This window comes from Coregonus clupeaformis, chromosome 18, assembly GCF_020615455.1.
Source record: "Coregonus clupeaformis isolate EN_2021a chromosome 18, ASM2061545v1, whole genome shotgun sequence".
NCBI lineage: Eukaryota > Metazoa > Chordata > Actinopteri > Salmoniformes > Salmonidae > Coregonus > Coregonus clupeaformis.
In genome coordinates, this window is record NC_059209.1 from 18,807,799 (window position 1) to 18,828,249 (window position 20,451).

General features: G+C 43.4%; 2 pseudogenes; both read left to right on the forward strand.

The window, feature by feature from the left end:
• The first annotated feature begins 6,228 nt into the window (after window positions 1-6,228).
• Window positions 6,229-10,756, forward strand: LOC121550711 (annotated as a pseudogene).
• Window positions 10,757-15,169: 4,413 nt separating this feature from the next.
• Window positions 15,170-20,175, forward strand: LOC123493123 (annotated as a pseudogene).
• The last annotated feature ends 276 nt before the right edge of the window (window positions 20,176-20,451 follow it).

The window sequence follows — 20,451 nt, forward strand, 5'->3', positions numbered from 1 at the left end:
TGTGATTTTCTGGAGAAAAAAAATCTCATTTTGTCTGTCATAGTTGACGTGTACCTATGATGAAAATTACAGGCCTCTCTTATCTTTTTAAGTGGGAGAACTTGCACAATTGGTGGCTGACTAAATACTTTTTTCCCCACTGTATGTGATGGGATGTATAGACATTATGGACAGTATGCGAATAGCATCTGTAGAATACGTAGGATAGAATATTATACAGTATGTACAGCGATAGTTGAATAGGGTGGCCTTGACTAGAATAAAGTATTATACATATGAAATGAGTAAAACAGTATATAAACATTATTAAAGTGACCAGTGTTCCATTATTAAAGTAACCAATGTTCCATGTCTACGTACAGTACATAGGGCAGCAGCCTCTAAGGTGCAGGGTTGAGTAACCGGGTGGTAGCCGACTAGTGACAGTGACAGGGCAGGGTACTGGGTGGGTGGAGGCCAGCTAGTGATGGCTATTTAACAGTCTGATGGCCTTGAGATAGAAGCTGTTTTTCAGTCTTTCAGTCCCAGCTTTGATGCACCTGTACTGACCTCGCCTTCTGGATGATAACAGGGTGAAAAGGCCGTGGCTCGGGTGGATGAGGTCCTTGATGATGTTTTTTGTCTTCCTGTGACATCGGGTGCTGTAGATGTCCTGGAAGGCAGACAGACCACACCACGCTCTGGAGAGCCCTGCAGCTGTGGACGTTGCAGTTGCCGTACCAGGCGGTGATACAGCCCGACAGGATGCTCCCAATGGTGCATCTGTAAAGGTTTGTGAGGGTCTTAGGGGCCAAGCCAAATTTCTTCAGCCTCCTGAGGTTGAAGAGGCGCTGTCGCACCTTCTTCACCACACTGTCTGTGTGGGTGGACCATTTAATATTGTCATTGATGTGTACGCCAAGGAACTTGACACTTTTCACCTTCTCCACTGCAGCCCCGTCAATGTGGATGGGGGCGTGCTCCCTCTGCTGTCTCCTGAAGTCCACGTTCAGTTCCTTCATTTTGTTGACGTTGAGGGAGAGTTTATTTTCCTTGCACCACTCCGCCAGGGCCCTCACCTCCTCCCTGTAGGCTGTCTTGTTGTTGTTGGTAATCAGGCCTACCACTGTTGTGTTGTCTGCAAACTTGATGATTGAGTTGGAGGCGTGCCTGGCCACGCAGTCATGGGTGAACAGGGAGTACAGGAGGGGGCCAATGTTCCCTCCATTTTTGGGGGGCACGGAGCACATTTTTGGTCTTGTGAGCGAACATGTGAACGTTTTGAGAATTTTGTGCAACTTCCGGCGCGCGTTAACAGGGAACACTAAGGTTGTACCCTTACAGTTTTAGACAGTAGCCAATAGGCTATTGTGGCTATTTCAGCATAATGTAGGCCTACCAACAAAACCAATGGAGCAAATCCCATAACATTTTCACATGGAAATAGCTTTTGATTTCTATGATATAGCCTACAGTAGCCTATATGTGGTGTTCAATGCAGGCCTACATTGCATGAGACTTTTAAAAACGTTTTTACATTATGAAGGGCTTGACATGAATTAATTATTTTTTACTTGGTTTGTAACACCATGGGACAAATAGGTGACTGTAAATCACATTGTATTGTGTTGTATGATGCAAGAAACCACTTTATAAAATAAAAGTAATTGTTATTACTATACAGAGAATTAGACAATGTAGGCTACCCCTCTGTCTATTGGCTTATTTGCATATTCAAGCCTGTCTAATATACAACACTGCCCCTTTAATTAAGACATAACCTTTTTACCTGACTGGCTTTTCAAAGACAGCTTGAAATGTAGCCTACACGTTTTGTGCTCTTGTAGGAAGCAGTAACTCCCCATTGCTGACCTATACTTATCTATAACTGGGCTAATAACTCGCTAACTAGCAAATAATATCAACAAAATGTGCACACGCATGGCTCTGAACTCTGATCTGAACTGATCTGAAAAGAGCATTCACTCGCTGGTGATCGAAAGACCGCTCATGGGCTACCCCCACCAATAGAATTCTACTCCATTGCACTCTGACTCTGCCTACAACAAAATCACAGACTCAATCTTGCAAAGTTTGGTTTGTTGCATTGAAAAGGGGATGATATAATGTTGATTTGATCATAGGAAAAATGTTGATCTATATAGTGCAAACTAATGGGGCGAACTCAGTGAAGTTCAATGTCTTGCGTCTCTGCGCGGCCTGGCATTTCTTCTGCGCGGCAGTCCTCACGCACGCGCACAGCTTAGAGTGAACATTGGAGGGGGCTGAGCACGCACCCTTGTGGGGCCCATGTGTTGAGGATCAGCGTAGTGGAACTTAATGATCAGCTTGGAGGGTACTATGGCGTTGAAGGCTGAGCTGTAGTCAATGAACAGCATTCTTACATAAGTATTTATCTTGTTCAGATGGGATAGGGCAGTGTGCAGTGCGATGGTGATTGCATCATCAGTGGATCTCTTAGGGCACATTGCAAATTGCAGTGGGTCTAGGGTGTCGGTTAAGGTGGAGGTGATATGATCCTTAACTAGCCTTTCAAAGCACTTCATGATGACAGAAGTGAGTGCTACGGGGCGATAGTCATTTAGTTCAGTTAGTTTGGTAGATTTCATCTTGTACTGTAGCTATAATAATCGTTTATCAGATGTTTGTAAGACTATCACTGTTCTAGCTGTTTGTGGTGGTCCTATTTCAGCAAGTGACTGAGTTGATTACCTGTGACTTCGTAAGATGTCTCTCTGTAGTGTGTCAGTTCCTCTCCCTTGACCAGCACGAGCTGAGGACTCTTCTCTTTGGCATCTGTCACGCACATCAGCTTTGTCACACCAAGGTCCCTGGCCACATAGTTAGACGTGACAATTCTGTACTTCTGCTGAATACCTACAAGGAGTCCAGAGAGATGTTACGCAACTGTAATGCTTGCATTGACATGTTGAAAAGCTGTACAGTAATACGCATAGAGACACACATTTTACATCTAAAAGGAGACAAAATAGAAATAGTATTTAAATTCAATAACCTAAAGGCACACTCTGCAGTGCCTTTAGGGCATAGAAACAGTCTAGGTCAAGGTGCAGGATGACTCTCTGTGCTGGTGGTACAGGTAACTTACTGCAGTATTTGCCCCCATAGACCCCAGAATGAGAAAAGTGCAGTTTCATAGTGAGAACAATTACAGATGAAAGAGCTATTACACTCAGAGAATAGCATTGCACACTGATACACGTGTAAGGCTCCTGAGAGCAAAGCAATTTGCTTCTGTCATTTGCTGTCACTTTGTGTTGTTATCTTAACAACAGGGCGTGTTGGGGGGGTTGAACAAAGTCAGAGCAAATGCTGTTCCAGTCAGTTTCATCCTCACCAATGTCCTCAACATCCATGTCCATTTCTAAACAGCAAGAAAATAAATTATGAAGTACTCAAAACTCTCAGTTGAATATTGTCACAGATTGTCCATTTTATTGACCAGATACTCTAGTGGCCGCTCTAAAAATGAAAATAAATGTATTTTAAAAAATAGAAGGCAGTCGCGAGGAGGAAAGATCAGGTGGGACCATTCTAGCCAATGAGAGAGAGGGCAGATCCGCGTGTGAACAACAGGCACGAACGGTTTCCAATAGTTACCAAAGCCACAAAGTCAAAATAGTCTCTATCATAAAAATTCATGAAAACAAAATGTGCTTTTGGATTTTAATTAAAGGTTAGGGTTAGGCATAAGGTTAGCAGTGTGGTTAAGCTTATGGTTAGGTTGAAAATCACATTTTAAGAAGATAAATTGTAGACATAGGCAGGGTTTATGACTTTGTGGCTGTGGTAACCAGTGACGACCAGGCACAACCGATGTAAAGTGTTTTTTCTCAAAGTTGCCGGGAAGTCACGTGTCTTACTTATATCAGTACACTCGTAACCTAATCATATATAATGAAACTTATATTTGATCAAATAAGCCATAAAAAATGTTGTTAACCAAATTTGACACTCTCATTGACCTCTATTCAAAAACTCCTCGCTTGGTGAGCGAAAAAAAAACTAAAAGAAACGCCACCTGCTGGAGGAGACAGAGGTTGCACCCAGTTATCCCTCTTGCTTCTCATCTTCCTTTCTGGGTATATAGAATGTCCCGCCGTTACAGAAGCTATAAAACCCCAGGTAACACTGACATCATGACAGGTGCATGGTGTTGTGAGTGGGCCACTGATGGAAGGTGTGCTCGCGTTAATTAATTTGATCAAACATACCCGGAGTAGAGATAAATTATAAATAGCCGATATAACCTTCCAGTGGGTTCTTCACTGAAATAGACTGTCCATTTTTCAGACATGACCTCTGTGAGGCCTTACTGTCTGTACAAGCATGTCAAAGTCGAGGGAGGAATGTTGGACAACACCCTGTATGGATCACCGGTAACAGCAGTGGCAGGTCAGTCTAGTTTTATTATAATGTCTTTACATGCAAAAACCCCAAAGTATCTCTTCAGCTTGCCATCAAATCAAATGATTTTATCAAATGATTCACCATAGTTTTCAAAATAGGCCTAGGCCTATTAGTTAATTCCAATATGCCATTCTCAAATGGTAATGGACAGTAGCCCATTTATTTAATCAATTTGCAATCTGATTACTTGTTTTCAAGTCGGCCTATATCCTAATTGCAGTATTAATGCATCAAACTTGTCCTTCACATGTGTAGTGTGACATATGTGTAGCAATGGACTTTATTACATTGTTTAATCTTCTTAATGACAAATCTGTTTTCAATTTACTTGTTCTCCATAAACAGGTGTATGGAGACCCGTTCCACTTCCATCAATGGAGCCCCACAGCTCAATGAGGACAAAGACCCTTGCCTTTTGGAGTTGGAGAGAATGAACAAGGAAATTGAGACTGTGAAGAATGCAGAGGAGATGATCCCGTTACCAAACTGTGCAGATTAACAGTAAAAGCACAGGGTCCAAGAAAGTATTGATTCCTAAATCTGAAATGGCAGGTAAAGATCTGAATTGAAATAGCGCCAAATCTTCACACAGGCAGTCCACTACAGTCTATTCACCTTCAATGAGGAAGTACGTGGTTGACAACTCCAAACCGAGGACTGATTTGGAATATGACCCCTTGTCCAACTTCTCAGCTTCTTTGCGATCTAGTCATTGTTCTAAATACAAAACCAGGTAATGAGCAGAATGGGATAAGTGGGCAAGGTGTGAATAGGACGATAGAGAAGTTTGTAAGGGGAACCAAACTATTCCGCCTTCTCAAGAGCTCACTGACTCACAGGCTAGTCAAAACAACCTAGTTGATGACTCTGATGAAGAAGGGGTCCTCATCATTGATATTCCACCTCTGGAGAGCGACAGGAAGAAGAGTCGAGCTCAGAAGCCCTGTAAGACCACCACAAACCTTCCACAGGAAGTCAAAGCGGAAGTCAACCCTATTCCTGTTGCTGTTCCTACTGTGGCTGATGCTCCACTTGCTATTCCACTTCCTGTGTCCACTCCTAGTCCTGAAGTAGTCAACGTCATATCCCCACCTGCAGTGTCTGAGATTGTGAAAGATGAGGTCATAAGTGTTGTCATATCTAGTGTTTCTGCTAGTCAGGAAATTGAAGGCAAACCCAGTGCTGAGAGTGTGTTCAATGACCTGTCAAAATGCTTGGAAAACCTGAGGAGTGAAAGTGAGAGAATTGTTTGTTACCAAGAGGCTGAGGCCACTGCGGAAAGCAACTGTGAGACAGATCTTGAGTGTCCCAAAATGGATGCATCATCTTTACAGACACGTCACCATAATGATCCAGTTGGTAATGCAGATGTCGATTTACTGATGGCAGAGCCTGGATTGCTTGAAAGTGAGCTTGCCTCCAACTGTGTTGAGAACAGTAACCCTCTTCAACCCAATGAATCTCATATGGACATCTTCAATACCTCATAAGGTTTCAGTCCCTCCCTCGGTCTCCTCCCCCCATATACTCCCCATTGAGACCCAGAGAAATAAACAGCCAGCAACACAGAGCTCGGCTCAGAGTTACTGGTCACCTGTACAAAGCTTATCATCAGTGCCATGTCTTCAGAAAATACCAGGCCAAATTCCAGGGCATGATTTTGCCTTGCCTAGTCCAGTTCCGGCAACAAACTTTGTAGAGCAAGCAGCCACTACCGCGGGTATCACAAAATGCCAGCTGTTATATGGGCCAACTATTGGAATAGAATTAGAATCTGCTCCTTTTGAACCACCTGCCATGGAAGAAGTGAATGAACAGGTTATTGATCCGAGTTTTGAGGAGCTTGAGTATTCTGAGTTATCTGATGGTGATACAATGGAGGAATGCTACCGTATCTTCATGGAGGAAGCCAACAAGGGTGAAGAGGGATCCACAGACCAGGCTGGTACACACACACATTCCCACATTGGGTAGGATAGTTGGACAGTTGGAGATGGGAACATGTTGACATTATGTGTTTCAGATAGGAGATGTGGACGTGGAGACACCAGGGTTAGCTGTGAAACCCAAACCGTTGCCTGGACCTAGGAAGAGGGTTGCCCATGTGTCCAGATATACTGAGGTACGCTATGATTGAAGGCTACAACTCAAGCATATGATTTACATTTAACTGTGATTCATGAAACTGTTTTTATTGTAATTTACTGTCTTCCTGTCCGATAGCCACCGGTGGCCAAAAGCAAAGCCCAGGTGATTGTTCCTTTCCGAGGTGGAGGAACCCCCCAGTTGTCCAACCCCTCTAAGATCCAGCAGCTGCAGCACAGGGCCTCTGTGTTGTCTGCTGCTTTGAAAGGAGGCCAGGCGTTCGTCTAGAGGGACGCTACACTCTGCCCATCACTTCAGTTAGTTCTCCAGTCACACCAGTCCATACCGCAGTCACACCAGTTTCACCCATTACACCTGTTCCTGTACAACCTCAGCCTACTGCCTTTATCCCAGCTAAGGTGAGTACAGACTTAAAGATGTAGAGGTGGAATGAAATGGCTTCAGTTTTGTTCTCTGTATTGACTGATATTGAGTGGATTATTTTCATTAGAGCTTGCATTCATATTGGTTTTCTAAAAAAACACCTGCATTGCAAGGTAGTTTGTAGTTTTCTGTTTCTTCTCACGTTAAAAATCATAACTTTTATATTGTTCTCCCAGCCAATTCCCACTAAACGTAAACGTAAACGTTGCGTTGCGTTGCGTTGCGTTGCGTTGCGCCTGAGGACTTCGCGTTGCGTTTAGCCTGAGGACTTCACGTTGCGTTTAGCCTGAGGACTTCACGTTGCGTTGCGTTGTGTTGTGTTTAGCCTGAGGACTTTACGTTGCGTTTAGCCTGAGGACTTCACGTTGCGTTGCGTTGTGTTGTGTTTAGCCTGAGGACTTCACGTTGTGTTGTGTTTAGCCTAAGGACCTCACGTTACGTTGCGTTGTGTTGTGTTTAGCCTGAGGACTTCATGTTGTGTTGTGTTTAGCCTGAGGACTTCACGTTGCGTTGCGTTGCGTTGCGCCTGAGGACTTCGCGTTGCGTTGCGCCTGAGGACTTCGCGTTGCGTTTAGCCTGAGGACTTCACGTTGCGTTTAGCCTGAGGACTTCGCGTTGCGTTTAGCCTGAGGACTTCGCGTTACGTTTAGCCTGAGGACTTCACGTTGCGTTGCGTTGTGTTGTGTTTAGCCTGAGGACTTTACGTTGCGTTTAGCCTGAGGACTTCACATTGCGTTGCGTTGTGTTGTGTTTAGCCTGAGGACTTCACGTTGTTTTGTGTTTAGCCTGAGGACTTCACGTTACGTTGCGTTGTGTTGTGTTTAGCCTGAGGACTTCATGTTGTGTTGTGTTTAGCCTGAGGACTTCACGTTGCGTTGCGTTGTGTTGTGTTTAGCCTGAGGACTTCACGTTACGTTGTGGTGTTCGTGTGTTGTGTTTAGCCTGAGGACTTCACGTTACGTTGTGGTGTTCGTGTGTTGTGTTTAGCCTGAGGACTTCACGTTACGTTGTGGTGTTCGTGTGTTGTGTTTAGCCTGAGGACTTCACGTTACGTTGTGGTGTTCGTGTGTTGTGTTTAGCCTGAGGACTTCACGTTACGTTGTGGTGTTCGTGTGTTGATCTTTGTAATAAACATGTATGCATTTCACGCTGCGCCTTGGTCTGACCCGTCCTTAAACGAACGTGACAGTTAGGGATAGAAGCAATACTGTTACATCGACAAGGTAAAGATAATGGATCTTTATTAGCTGAAGTGTTACTGTTGACTTGTCTGCTCTTTTACAGCTGGAAATGAAACTGATGTCCAGAGGAAATATTCCACTCAATGAAAAAGTACTTTGGGGAAATGGTAAGTATCATGCTTCCCTCAACACACATTTTTATTAGCGGATAAGGTTTTCCCAAAGCTTCCAAGTTCTTATGCTATGCGTCATATCATCACCTTTTTACTGCTTTTCTGACACTTCCATGACTGTAATTTAGCTTTCCTATTCCTTTTCTACTAAAGGAGGTGCTGCATTTTATGAAAGTTTGAAGGAGCACATTCTGTCAGGAGATATTGACAGGGAACAACTATCCTCTTCAGCACCCAGAGAAACCAGGCAGCGCCATACTGTACTGTGAAGACCATAAGAAGGGAATTACTGATTGTGAGTACAGCATGAAGCACAGCATTGTTCAGTTGTATATTGCTGAGTGCTGACCAAATGTAAAAATGTACCTCTTGAAATGTGACAGATTTAGTCATAAGCATGCTTTTACATGCTTGGTATAGGCAATAGATCCAATAGGCTGTGGTATGATTCATTTCCCTAGGACTGGCCTACTTTGGGTATTGTAGTCAACATGGGCCTGTTCTTCGTGCTCTGTTCATCATTCCCCATCATGCCAGAATAGGGAATACTTCAGCTTTATCATGTATTTGCATTCAGGGCTACTCTGTTTTACTCCTAAATTGGCAACTTTTGTCTTGTGTGTTTTGTTTCTGGGTAAAAAAAAAAGCTTTAAAGAGGATTTTCTGTCAGTGTGGGGCCACTTACTACGCAAGAAGGAGTGTAACTACCACTATGGGAAAGGACTTGAGAAGAAGGGTAAGAGGACAGTATATGTTCTACATTTCTGAATTCAGAAATGTAATCCTGTTTGAGTAACTTGCTATTACTGTACAGTTCCAGGTGGAGTGGAAACACGCTATAGCTGCTGTGAGGGTGTGGTTGGATGCCCTGGATGCCAAGTTTTCAAGGTAATAAGAAGACGAACAGGGGATAACACCTATTTTCCATAAGACCCTTCAAAGATGTCATGAAACATTTTGTATCCCCCACATACGTCTCCCCCTCATCTGCATGTCCATGACACAGTTAGCCTGGATGGCTTTGTCAGTACCCTTCCTAGACCTGCCTCTGATAAGGGCTGCCCGGGGGTGATCTCAATCGACTGTGAAATGGTGAGATTCTGTCTGATTATGGAAATCATAGGCAACATTTTGCATGACATGCCAATTAAAGCTAGGTCAGTGTGTTTTGAACACACTGCCGTATTAGTGATCTGGTAAAGTTTTTTTGTTTACTGTATGACTAATAGATGTAGTCTTTCTTCCTTCAGTGCTATACAACTCATGGTCTGGAGCTGGTTAGAGTGACTGTTGTCAACTCCAGTTTGCAGGTCATCTATGACACCTTTGGAAGCTGATAATGAAGTCATTGACTACAACACCAGGTAAGACCACATAACACTTCAGAATTAATATAGAATCTCGACAGACTGTTTTATTTAATCCAGCATTTTATTTAATCCAGCATTTTAAACAAAGATGGCATGGCAGTCACTAATGCTCTCTACTGCCAAGGTTTTCAGGCATCAGTGAAGATGATGTGAAAGGAACAAGCTCGTCCATACGAGATGTTCAGGAAACTCTTCTGAGCTTTGTCAGTGCAGAGACTATACTGATTGGCCACGGTTTAGAAACTGCCATCTCTGCAATTAAGGTGAGTTGAGCTGCATTAGTTATTAATAATAACTATTTATTAGTGAATGCACACCGATATGGAAAGTCTATAAATCGATATCAGTTGCCTGATACAGTATAAATTAATATTGAAATAAAAAAAATTACAACTGCCAATGAGAATTGTCTTTGAGCATATTTTTTTGTCCAGGACTAGGCCTAATCTCTGTGCGTCTGGGAAACTGGCCCATAAAGGTTCTCCCCCTGCCTGTCTCAGCTGCTCCACGGCACCGTGGTGGACACCGCCTGGGCCTGCCTCATAAAATTACCCTCCACAACCTGACGGCAGACTACCTGAGGAGGATCATCCAGGAGAGTGGTGGGTCAAACAAACAAGTCTCTGGCAATGGGAAGGATGCCCATCTACTGTGTGTCATTAAGTTTTAAACAGTCAAACTGATCATGATGTAAGCAGGGAAAGTTGTTTGCATGAATCTTTTAATGAAAAGTGTTTCACAATCCCAACTCTGTCCATTCACTGCTTACAGTTAAATGTGTTCTTAGAACACTAGTAAAAAAAAAGGAACATGGCAGTTGAGACTGAATCTGAGAGACTATCATGTGTTGTGTAGTAGGCAACAGTCCTAAACGTGTATCCACTAATTTGAGAATCATTCCTAATCCAAGGCTTTCAGATTTTGTGTGTGTGCTAGGCTTACAGTAACTGTGTGTATGGTATTGTTCCGCTCCCTTTCAGTGGGTGGCCATGACTCTGCAGAAGATGCTGCTGGCTGTATAGAGCTCATGCTGTGGAAGGTCTAAGAAGATGGCAAAACTAAACAATGGTGATCTGAATAAAACTGGCATCGCCCACTGTTACGTTCCCCAGTTTCTGTGTTGTAGGTTGTGTATTTTCATGTATGTATTTCAGGAAATGGGTTCCTGAAATTCCCCAACAAGCAGCTGATTGGTCAATGAACATTGATGATTGGAGAGCTGACCCTGCGCCCTCGTCAGGACGCAGCTGTCTCCAATTACCAACTCCTTCTGAAGCTATATAAGCCCCAGTTCTGTTGCTCAGAAGAGGGAAGGGGAACCAGAATTGCTGAGAGTTGTAGCATGTTGGTTGTTGCTAAGACATTTGGTATGTACTGTGTAGTTGTTGCTGTGAGAGCTGATTGTAATGTTTTGTGTTAGTTTGTGGCTCAGAGTTTCTTTAATGTCCTGAGTTAGTTTTTTTCTCAGGTTTTTGTTGTGAACCAGTTTGTGCTATTTTTGTTTCATTTGTTCCCAAAGGGGGAAGGGGAAGGCACCTAGGGAGTGCTTAGGCAAGAGGCCCGCGGGCATACATTACCTGTAGAAGTTGACTGTCTATGCACACTAGGAAAGACCTGGGCGGACCATCCCTTGTATTTTGGTTAGTGCACCAGGTGGTGCTAGTTAAGTAAGTAGTGGGTAGGCAGGTAAGGTAGGAGAGGGGGCTTTGATATTTACTTTCTTTGCTTTGGTTCCGTCCAGCCCCTTTTCCCCAAACTTACCGTGCGAAGGAATAAATTCCATGTTAACGGTATTCTCTGCCTTTTGTCATCCTTACTCACACCTACAGTCCCATACCTCTTTCACACCACGGAGAGTTGAGTTGTAGCAGGGTGTTGCGTTCCCTCTTCCGAGAGGCGTGCGTAACACCCACCTCCGTAGTTCATGAAATCACAGAGATGTACAGTACCAGTCAAAAGTTTGGACACACCTACTCATTCAAGGGTTTTTCTTAATTTTTACTATTTTCTACATTGTAGAATAATAGTGAAGGCATCAAAACTATGAAAGAACAAATATGGAATCATGTAGTAACCAAAAGTGTTAAACAAATGAAAATATATTTTAGATTTTAGATTCTTCAAAGTAGCCACCCTTTGCCTTGATGACAGCTTTGCGCACTCTTGGCACTTAGTATTACATTCTTAGCTACAGTATACATATCTCCCTGACATATTACATAATTTATGCAGCAGCATAAAATACATTTTTGGACTCACCTTGTTGTGCTGTGCTCACTTGAACAGGAAGGTGGCGCGGCGGTCCTTCATGGGCAAATTTTGTCATCAAACTTTGTCATCAATGTCTGGCATTCTCTGGATTTATGGTGCTTTCAAGACAACTGGGAACTCTGAAAAAAACAAGGTCGTCAGTGATCTTCAGGTCGTAGCTCTAGAAAGTGGCCAGAGTTACCGACTTACAATTCCGAGTTGAATTCAAAACGTTTTTTCTCAAGTTCCCAGTTGTCTTGAACTCACTGAAGTCAGATTTCAAAGTTCCGAGTTAACAGTTGTTTTGAGCGTGGCAGAAATAATGCTGGATTGACAGCATGGTCAATGTTGAATGTTTATCATTTAGTCCCCTGTAGCTCAGTTGGTAGAGCATGGCGCTTGCAACGCCAGGGTTGTGGGTTCGTTTCCCACGGGGGGCCAGTATGAAACTCACTAACTGTAAGTCACTCTGGATAAGAGCGTCTGCTAAATGACTAAAATGGAATGTAAAATGTAAGCTTGGAAAAGAGAGCCTTAAACCCAGACTTGGGACCACACACCCACTCTACTGAATAGCAGGCTAGTGATTTCTTTGCAATGCTTGCAGTTAGCCACTGATTCCTTCCATACCACTCATTGTTGAGTTTGCGATTTCCAACTTGTTGTGTAATGTTTATGTCCAATGGGAAAGAGCACCGATACATTTTATCTATAATTTCTCTTCATTATTTATCTTCATATGAAAAGGATTAAAAAGGATTTTCCAGTAGATTGTCGACTTGATTCATGATGATGACTGCTAGCTAAGATTTTGTAAGTATGATGTTGACATGATCAGTCCAATCATAGCTACTGTAGATATAACGTGATTTGACGTGATTTGATCTGTGGCCAATGACTTTGAGCCTTCTTTGATGGGCACTTCTAATGTAACTCTATGGCAGCACCCAAGGGGCTTGAGTTTTTGAGCTCTACTATTAGATTTGACGGCGACGTAGTGTCCCTATGAGTGACAGCACACTGAGCCAATCACGACGCAACTAGAGAACATTACCAACCCCTACGCTCTGTATTTTCCACTGGCTGCCCCACCACATTAGCTACAAAGGTGTTGCTCAAATCAGCTGCCCCACCTGCCCTGAATGACGGGTCGCCACTGGCCCCATGCTATCTTATCCCCACGTCAGACTGGCCCTGGGATAGTGTGGTAATGTGGAATTAACGTCGTTACACATACACGCCACCAGGGGGTGTAGCACTTGAGTACCTATTGGTATCATTGTAGAGTATTGGAATGCACCCCATAAAAACTTTGAGTGCAGTTGTCTGCCTGTTACACAAAGCTCTGGGTTAGTAATAAAGTAATCCGTTTATAAAGAGCTACTCCCTCACTCCTTCCAAGGTATAAAGAGTTCCGTGGGTTATTAGAAGTGGCGACGAGGTAAAAGGATGATGAAAAGAATGACTGGCTGCATGAAAAGTTCACATTCCAGGGATTTATAAGGATTCACAAGCTGGAAAGCTAAAGCTAGCTGCTAACAGAGAAATGGCTGCCACGGTGCCACGATAGGATCGGTATCAAAGATTTTTATAACTAAACCAAGATAGACCACAGCCTGTCGTTTCAAATCGGAACAATTTAGTCATAGTGGGCAGAACAAGCAAGGAGGTAGGCAGAGCCAAGCAACAGCTAGCTAGTTCCTATTGGCGCGTTCTAGCATACATTTGCATATTTCCGTTAGGGAACGCCTACTCTGTGAAGTGCACGTGTGCAATAACTGAATTTGCCTTTGCACTCCTAAACAATGCAATTGTTAAAAACTTTGGCAAAGGGTGAAGTCTACAAAACTTAGTCCACTCTGTTCATAACAGATTGTAGTTTTGGGAGCAGAAAACTGTATTGAGATCAAATGTTTCATAGATGAGAGAATTAGTAGAATGTCGGCCAAAATCCATCTCGTTCCATCTTCTCCCACTGCCGGCCACTTGGCTGCCTCTTACTACCATATTTGGTAGTGAGTGGAAACGCCAATCAGATGCTTCACATTTATACATCTAGTGAAATATCTATCTGTGTAGGTATCTCCTTTTGATCATCAGACGCAATCGTGGGAGGAATACTGTGAAGTATTTGGTCATTTTTTCGAGGCAAACGAAATTGTAGATAATGACAAGAAAATAGCCATTCTGTTGAGTTCATAGGGAAGCCAAACCTACAATCTTATGAAAAAAAATATTGGGTAAAATGTTCCTTTATAGTACACATGGTTCGAGCACCTACAATCACAAAACGATCCTGAAAAGCTATTCTAAGTGAATTGTCCCATTTGTCCCTGTGAGAGTGTGATTTGAAGGAGTCAGGCACAGGAGGGTAAATCACTGAATACAGAGTTTATTCCGTAGGACACAGTTACGCTAGATAGCGTCAACAAAATACAGGCACACAGGGAACAATATCCCCGGAAATACAAGGTACGGGTAGCTCAACCGAGCTACACTCAACTTACAAATAACAATCACCCACAAGGACAAGGGGGGCAGAGGGAACACTTATACATGTACTAATGAGGGGATATGAACGAGGTGTGTGTAATGACAAGACAAGACAAATGGAATGATGAGATATGGAGCGGCAGTGGCTAGTAAGCCAGTGACAACGAACGCCGAAGCCTGCCCGAACAAGGAGGGGAGGCAGCTTCGGAGGAAGATGTGACAGTCCCATTTAGCAGTCCTGCTAAGTATAGTCCTGGTAAGCCTGGAGATAAACACTTTGAGGAGCTGGTGGAGTTGCTAAAAGCACATTTCAACCGGAAGCCAGTGAGATTGTGCAATGGTTTAAGTTTAATTCAAGGAACAGAAATGCGGATGAGAGTGTTGTGGACTATGTAGCTGTCTTGCGTAAACTATCACAATATTGCAATTATGGGGACAATCTGAAGGAAATGCTGAATGAGGCTAGTTTGCGGCATTAAATAATGACCAGATCCAACTGAAGTTATTATCCGAGACTGGACTGGTAGCTTAGTGGGTAAGAGCGTTGTGCCAGTAACCGAAAGGTCGCTGGTTCTAATCCCCGAGCCAACTAGGTGAAAAGTCTGTCGATGTGCCCTTGAGCAAGGCACTTAACCCTAATTGCTCCTGTAAGTCGCTCTGGATAAGAGCGTCTGCTAAATGACAAAAAAAATAAAAAATAATAATAATAAAAAAAATAATAGCATTTGACCTTTCTCAAGCAATGGAGACTGCCAACAAGGATGTAAAATAAATCCAGGGAAAATGTGTGGACAGTGCTAATGTGAATTGGAAACAATGGACATACCAGGGAAGTGTGCACAAGCTAAGAATGCCTCAGGAAGAGAAACCAGCACAAGCTAGGTGAGATGTAAAGGTGATCACATGGGAAGTGAGTGCCATTTTCAGGATGAAAAGGGACATACGTGTGGTAAACAAGGACATATAAAATTAGCATGTAGGGCTGAATCCCGGCAGAGAGTTCCAATCCAAAAGGGGGAGGAAAGCAAAAGCAAGAAAAATGAGTAAAAAAAGTATGGGACACATTACATCAGAGGGGAAGCTGAACAAAACAAAGAGGAAGAAGAGGATATGTTTACAATGTACAACATGTCAAATAACGTTCCAAAAGTGGCTCCTATCACATTGAAATGGAAAGTCAATGAATCAGATGTGAAGTGTGAAGTGGATACAGGGTGCAGTGTAACCATAATGAACAGGTCAGAGTACTCAAAGTTGTGGGACAGTGCAAAAGTTCCAAGACTTGTTCTCTGCATCTCAAAATGTACACAGGTGAGAGACTAGACACATTAGGTGCAGCTAATGTAACTGTTTAGCACAGAGACAGTGACTCAGCTACCTGTAGTAGAATCAGGCACCAGACCAAACCTGCTAGGTTGGGGCAGGATAAAATAACTGAAGTTAGACTGGGGAACATTAAATCAGATTGATGAGGGCCAACGGTGGACATTGGGAGAGGTCTTGACAAAGCATGAGAATGTGTTCAAAGAGGAACTTGGAAGATTGAAAGGCCCTCCAGCTAAAATCTATGTAGACGAGGAGGACACACCAACGTTTTACAAACCAAGACCTGTGCCATGAAGTCAATGGTAGGCAGAGATTGACCGTCTCTTGAGAGAGGACATCATGGAACCAGTCAAATTCTCAGAATGGGCAGCTCCCATAGTGCCTATTTTGAAACCTGACAATACTGTGAGAATCTGTGGGGATTACAAATTGACTGTTAAGAGAGTATCCAAATTAGAGCAGTATCCTATTCCAAAAACAGAGGATCCATTTGCAAATCTGGCTGGTGGACAGAAGTTCACGAAGTTAGATATGAGCCATGCATATCAACAGGATGAGGAATCTAAGAAGTATTGTACAGTAAACACACACAAGGGGTTGTTTATGTATAAATGTTTACCTGTTGGTGTCTCCAGCAGTCCTGCTATTTTTCAGAGGACCACCGAGGGCGTACTTCAAGGGATTCCACGTCACCATTTACTTGGATGACGTCCTGGTGACGGGGAGGAGTGACCAGGAGCATCTGAGCACGCTGACTGAGGTACTACAGAGATTGGAGAGTGCGGGTTTACGTCTCAAGCGGAGTAAGTGTACCTTCATGGGGAATGAGGCACTGTTTCTAGGACACAGAGTGGATGCCACCGGTATCCATACACTCAATGACAAGGTACAAGCAATCCAGAACGCACCTGCTCCTACAAATGTGACTGAGTTTACCTGGGACTGCTAAACTATTATAACAGGTTTTTGCACCTCTTCACACACTACTGCGTAAAGAGACAAAGTGGCAGTGGGGGAAAGTGCAGGAGGCTTTGTTTGCAAAATCAAAGAAACTGATGCAGTCATCGGATGTGTTGGTTCACTACGATGGAGAGAAGGACCTCATGCTCTCGTGTGATGCATCACCCTATGGGGTAGGGGCTGTTCTGTCACACCGTATGCAGGACGGAACTGAGAGACCAATAGGGTTTATGTTGAGAACTCTTAACCCAGCAGAAAATAACTATTCCCAACTAGACAAAGAGGGGTTAGCAGTAATGTTTGGGGTTCAGAGGTTCCACAAATACATACAGTGCATTCAAAAAGTATTCATACCCCTTGAATTTTTCCACATTTTGTTATGTTATAGCCTTATTTTAAAATAGATTAAATAAATACAAATCCTCATCAATCTACACACAATACCCCATAATGACAAAGCAAAAACAGGTTTTTAGAAATATTTGCAAATGTATAAAAAAAAAAAAAACTGAAATACCTTATTTACATAAGTATTCAGACTCTTTGCTATGAGACTCAAAATAGAGCTCGGGTGCATCCTGTTTCCATTTACCATCCTTGAGATGTTTCTACAACTTGATTGGAGTCCACCTGTGGTAAATTCAATTGATTAGGACATGATCTGGAAAGGCACACACCTGTCTATATAAGGTCCTACAGTTGACAGTGCATGTCAGAGCAAAAACCAAGCCATGAGGTCGAAGGGATTGTCCGTAGAGCTGCGAAACAGGATTGTGTCGAGGCACAAATTTGGGGAAGGGTACCAAAAAATGTCTGCAGCATTGAAGGTCCCCAAGAACACAGTGGCCTCCATCATTCTTAAATGGAAGAAGTTTGGAACCACCAAGACTCTTCCTATAGCTGGCCGCCCGGCCAAACTGTGCAGTTGGGGGAGAAGGGCCTTGGTCAGGGAGATTACCAAGAACCCGATGGTCACTCTCACAGAGCTCCAGAGTTCCTCTGTGGAGATGGGAGAACCTTCCAGAAGGACAACCATCTCTGCAGCACTCCACCAATCAGGCCTTTATGGTAGAGTGGCCAAACGGAAGCCACTCCTCAGTAAAAGGCACATGACAGCACTCTTGTAGTTTGCCAAAAGGCACCTAAAGGACTCTCAGACCATGAGAAACAAGATTCTCTGGTCTGATGAAACCAAGATTGAACTCTTTGGCCTGAATGCCAAGCGTCAAGTCTGGAGGAAACCTAGCACCATTCCTACGGTGAAGCATGGTGGTGGCAGCATCATGCTGTGGGGATGTTTTTCAGCGGCAGGGACTGGGAGACTAGTCAGGATCGAGGGAAAGATGAACGGAGCGAAATACAGTGAGATCCTTGATGTAAACCTGCTCCAGAGCGCTCAGGACCTCAGACTGGGGCGAAGGTTCACCTTCCAACAGGACAACGACCCTAAGCACACAGCCAAGACAACACAGGAGTGGCTTCGGGACAAGTCTCTGAATGTCCTTGAGTGGCCCAGCCAGAGCCCAGACTTGAACCTGATCAAACATCTCTGGAGAGACCTGAAAATAGCTGTGCAGCGACGCTCCCCATCCAACCTGACAGAGCTTGAGTGCATCTGCAGAGAAGAATGGGAGAAACTCTCCAAATACAGGAGTGCCAAGCATGTAGCGTCATACCCAAGAAGACTCAAAGCTGTAATTGCTGCAAAAGGTGCTTCAACAAAGTACTGAGTAAAGGGTCTGAATACTTATGTAAATGTCATATTTCATTAATTTATATTTAATAAATTAGCACAACAAAAAAGAAACGTTTTACTTTGTCATTATGGGGAATTGTGTGTAGATTGGTGAGGGAAAAAAACAATTTAATCCATTTTAGAACAAGGCTGTTGGAAAAAGTCAAGGGTTCTGAATACTTTCCGAATGCACTATATATGGCAGGAAGTTTATCATATGTACAGATCATAAACCTTTACTGTCTCTTTTCAATGAAATGAAGGCAGTTCCACAGATGGTGTCTCCGAGTATTCAGAGGTGGGCAGTAACGTTGAGGGCGTACGAGCAAGGCAGGAAAGTACCATGGGAACGCAGATTCCTTGAGCCGTCTTCGGCTGCCGTACACACCATCATAACAGCTACAGAGGACAGAGTGCTGATGTTCGTGGACAGACCCGGCACTCGTGACCGCAGAGCAAGTGAGATCCTGGACAGGTAAAGATACAGTACTGTCTAGAGTTAGAGAATATGTGGTAAGGGGATGACCACAACAAACAGAAGGGACTGAATTTCAGAGTCAGGAAAACAGAGTTGTGCGTACAGGATGGTTGCGTTTTGTGGGGAGCACAAGTGATTATTCCACAGCCAGCATGCCAGGCTATCCTACAGCAGCTACATCAGAGTCACCCTGGGGTCTCGCATATGAAAGCGTTGGCTAGGAGTTACTTATGGTGGCCAAAACTAGATAAGGAGATAGAGAATCTAGTCAAGACATGTAACACGTGTCAGGAACACAGGCACCAGCAGCAGCTTCACTCCACCCATGGGAGTTTCCAGAGAAACCTTGGAGAAGATTGCATATAGATTATGCAGGGCCATTAATGGGAAAATGTTCCTGATAATCATCGATGCACATTCAAAATGGATGGATGTGTATCCTGTTAGTTTTGCTTCATCCACCACTACTATAGATGGCCTACGACAGAGCTTAGGTAATCAAGGGATACCTGAGAGGGTGGTGAGCGACAATAAAACCTGTTTCATGAGTACAGAAACATAAGAATTCTTCAGAAACAACAGTATTGTGCATGTGACATCTGCTCCATATCATCCATCTTCAAATGGACTGGCGGAACACGCAGTACAGACATTCAAAGAAATGATGAAGAAAAGTGCAGAAGGGAGCATAGCAGCAAAAGTCTCACGTGTTCGGTTCAGCTACAGATTAACACTTCAACCCACAACAGGACTTCCTCCTGCTGAGATGTTATTAGGTCGTAGACTATGCTCCACACTGGTCCTAGTTTATCCAGACCTGAAAAGTACATTTGAACGCAAACAGAACAGACAGAAAGAGAACCATGACAAACGTACCAAGGGCCAAAGTTTTGGAGAGGGGGACCCTGTCCTTACCAGAAATTTCAGTCAGGGGCCAAAATGGATTCCTGGATTCATAGACTCAGTGACTGGTCCTGTCTCCTACAAGGGACTGTTGGGAGATGGTAAAGTGGTTCGCAGACATGTTGATCAGATTATTGCCAGACGGGAAGGAACAACAAGTGATTTACCAGTTGTGATTACAGAGGACAGGCTGTTCTCTAGCTATCCAAGTGCTTCTGTGGTGCACGTTCCACAGACAGAGACTGTAACAGAGAAAACAGTTCACCAAGAGCAGAACCCAGTTTCAGTCAAATACTCTGAGCCCGGGTCAGAAACAGCTGGTGGCTTTTCCACCATTGAGAATTAATACTACCCCTAGTGTTCGTCGTTCACAGAGGCATGCAAAGCTTCCAAGCTACTTAAAAGAGAAGAAAAAAAAAGAACTGATAGAAATTGTTTTTTAAAATACAACTAAAAGACTCACAGTAATAGAGACTCAAGAGTTAAATACTTAACAGTTACCCAAGCGTGTGAAAATTAAATACAATTATTGTGAACATGTGAAATGTCATGTTTATTGTTTACACTGACTTGTTTAGATCAGTAGAGCACATAACAAGTTTTAAAGATGTTTCAGTTGAAG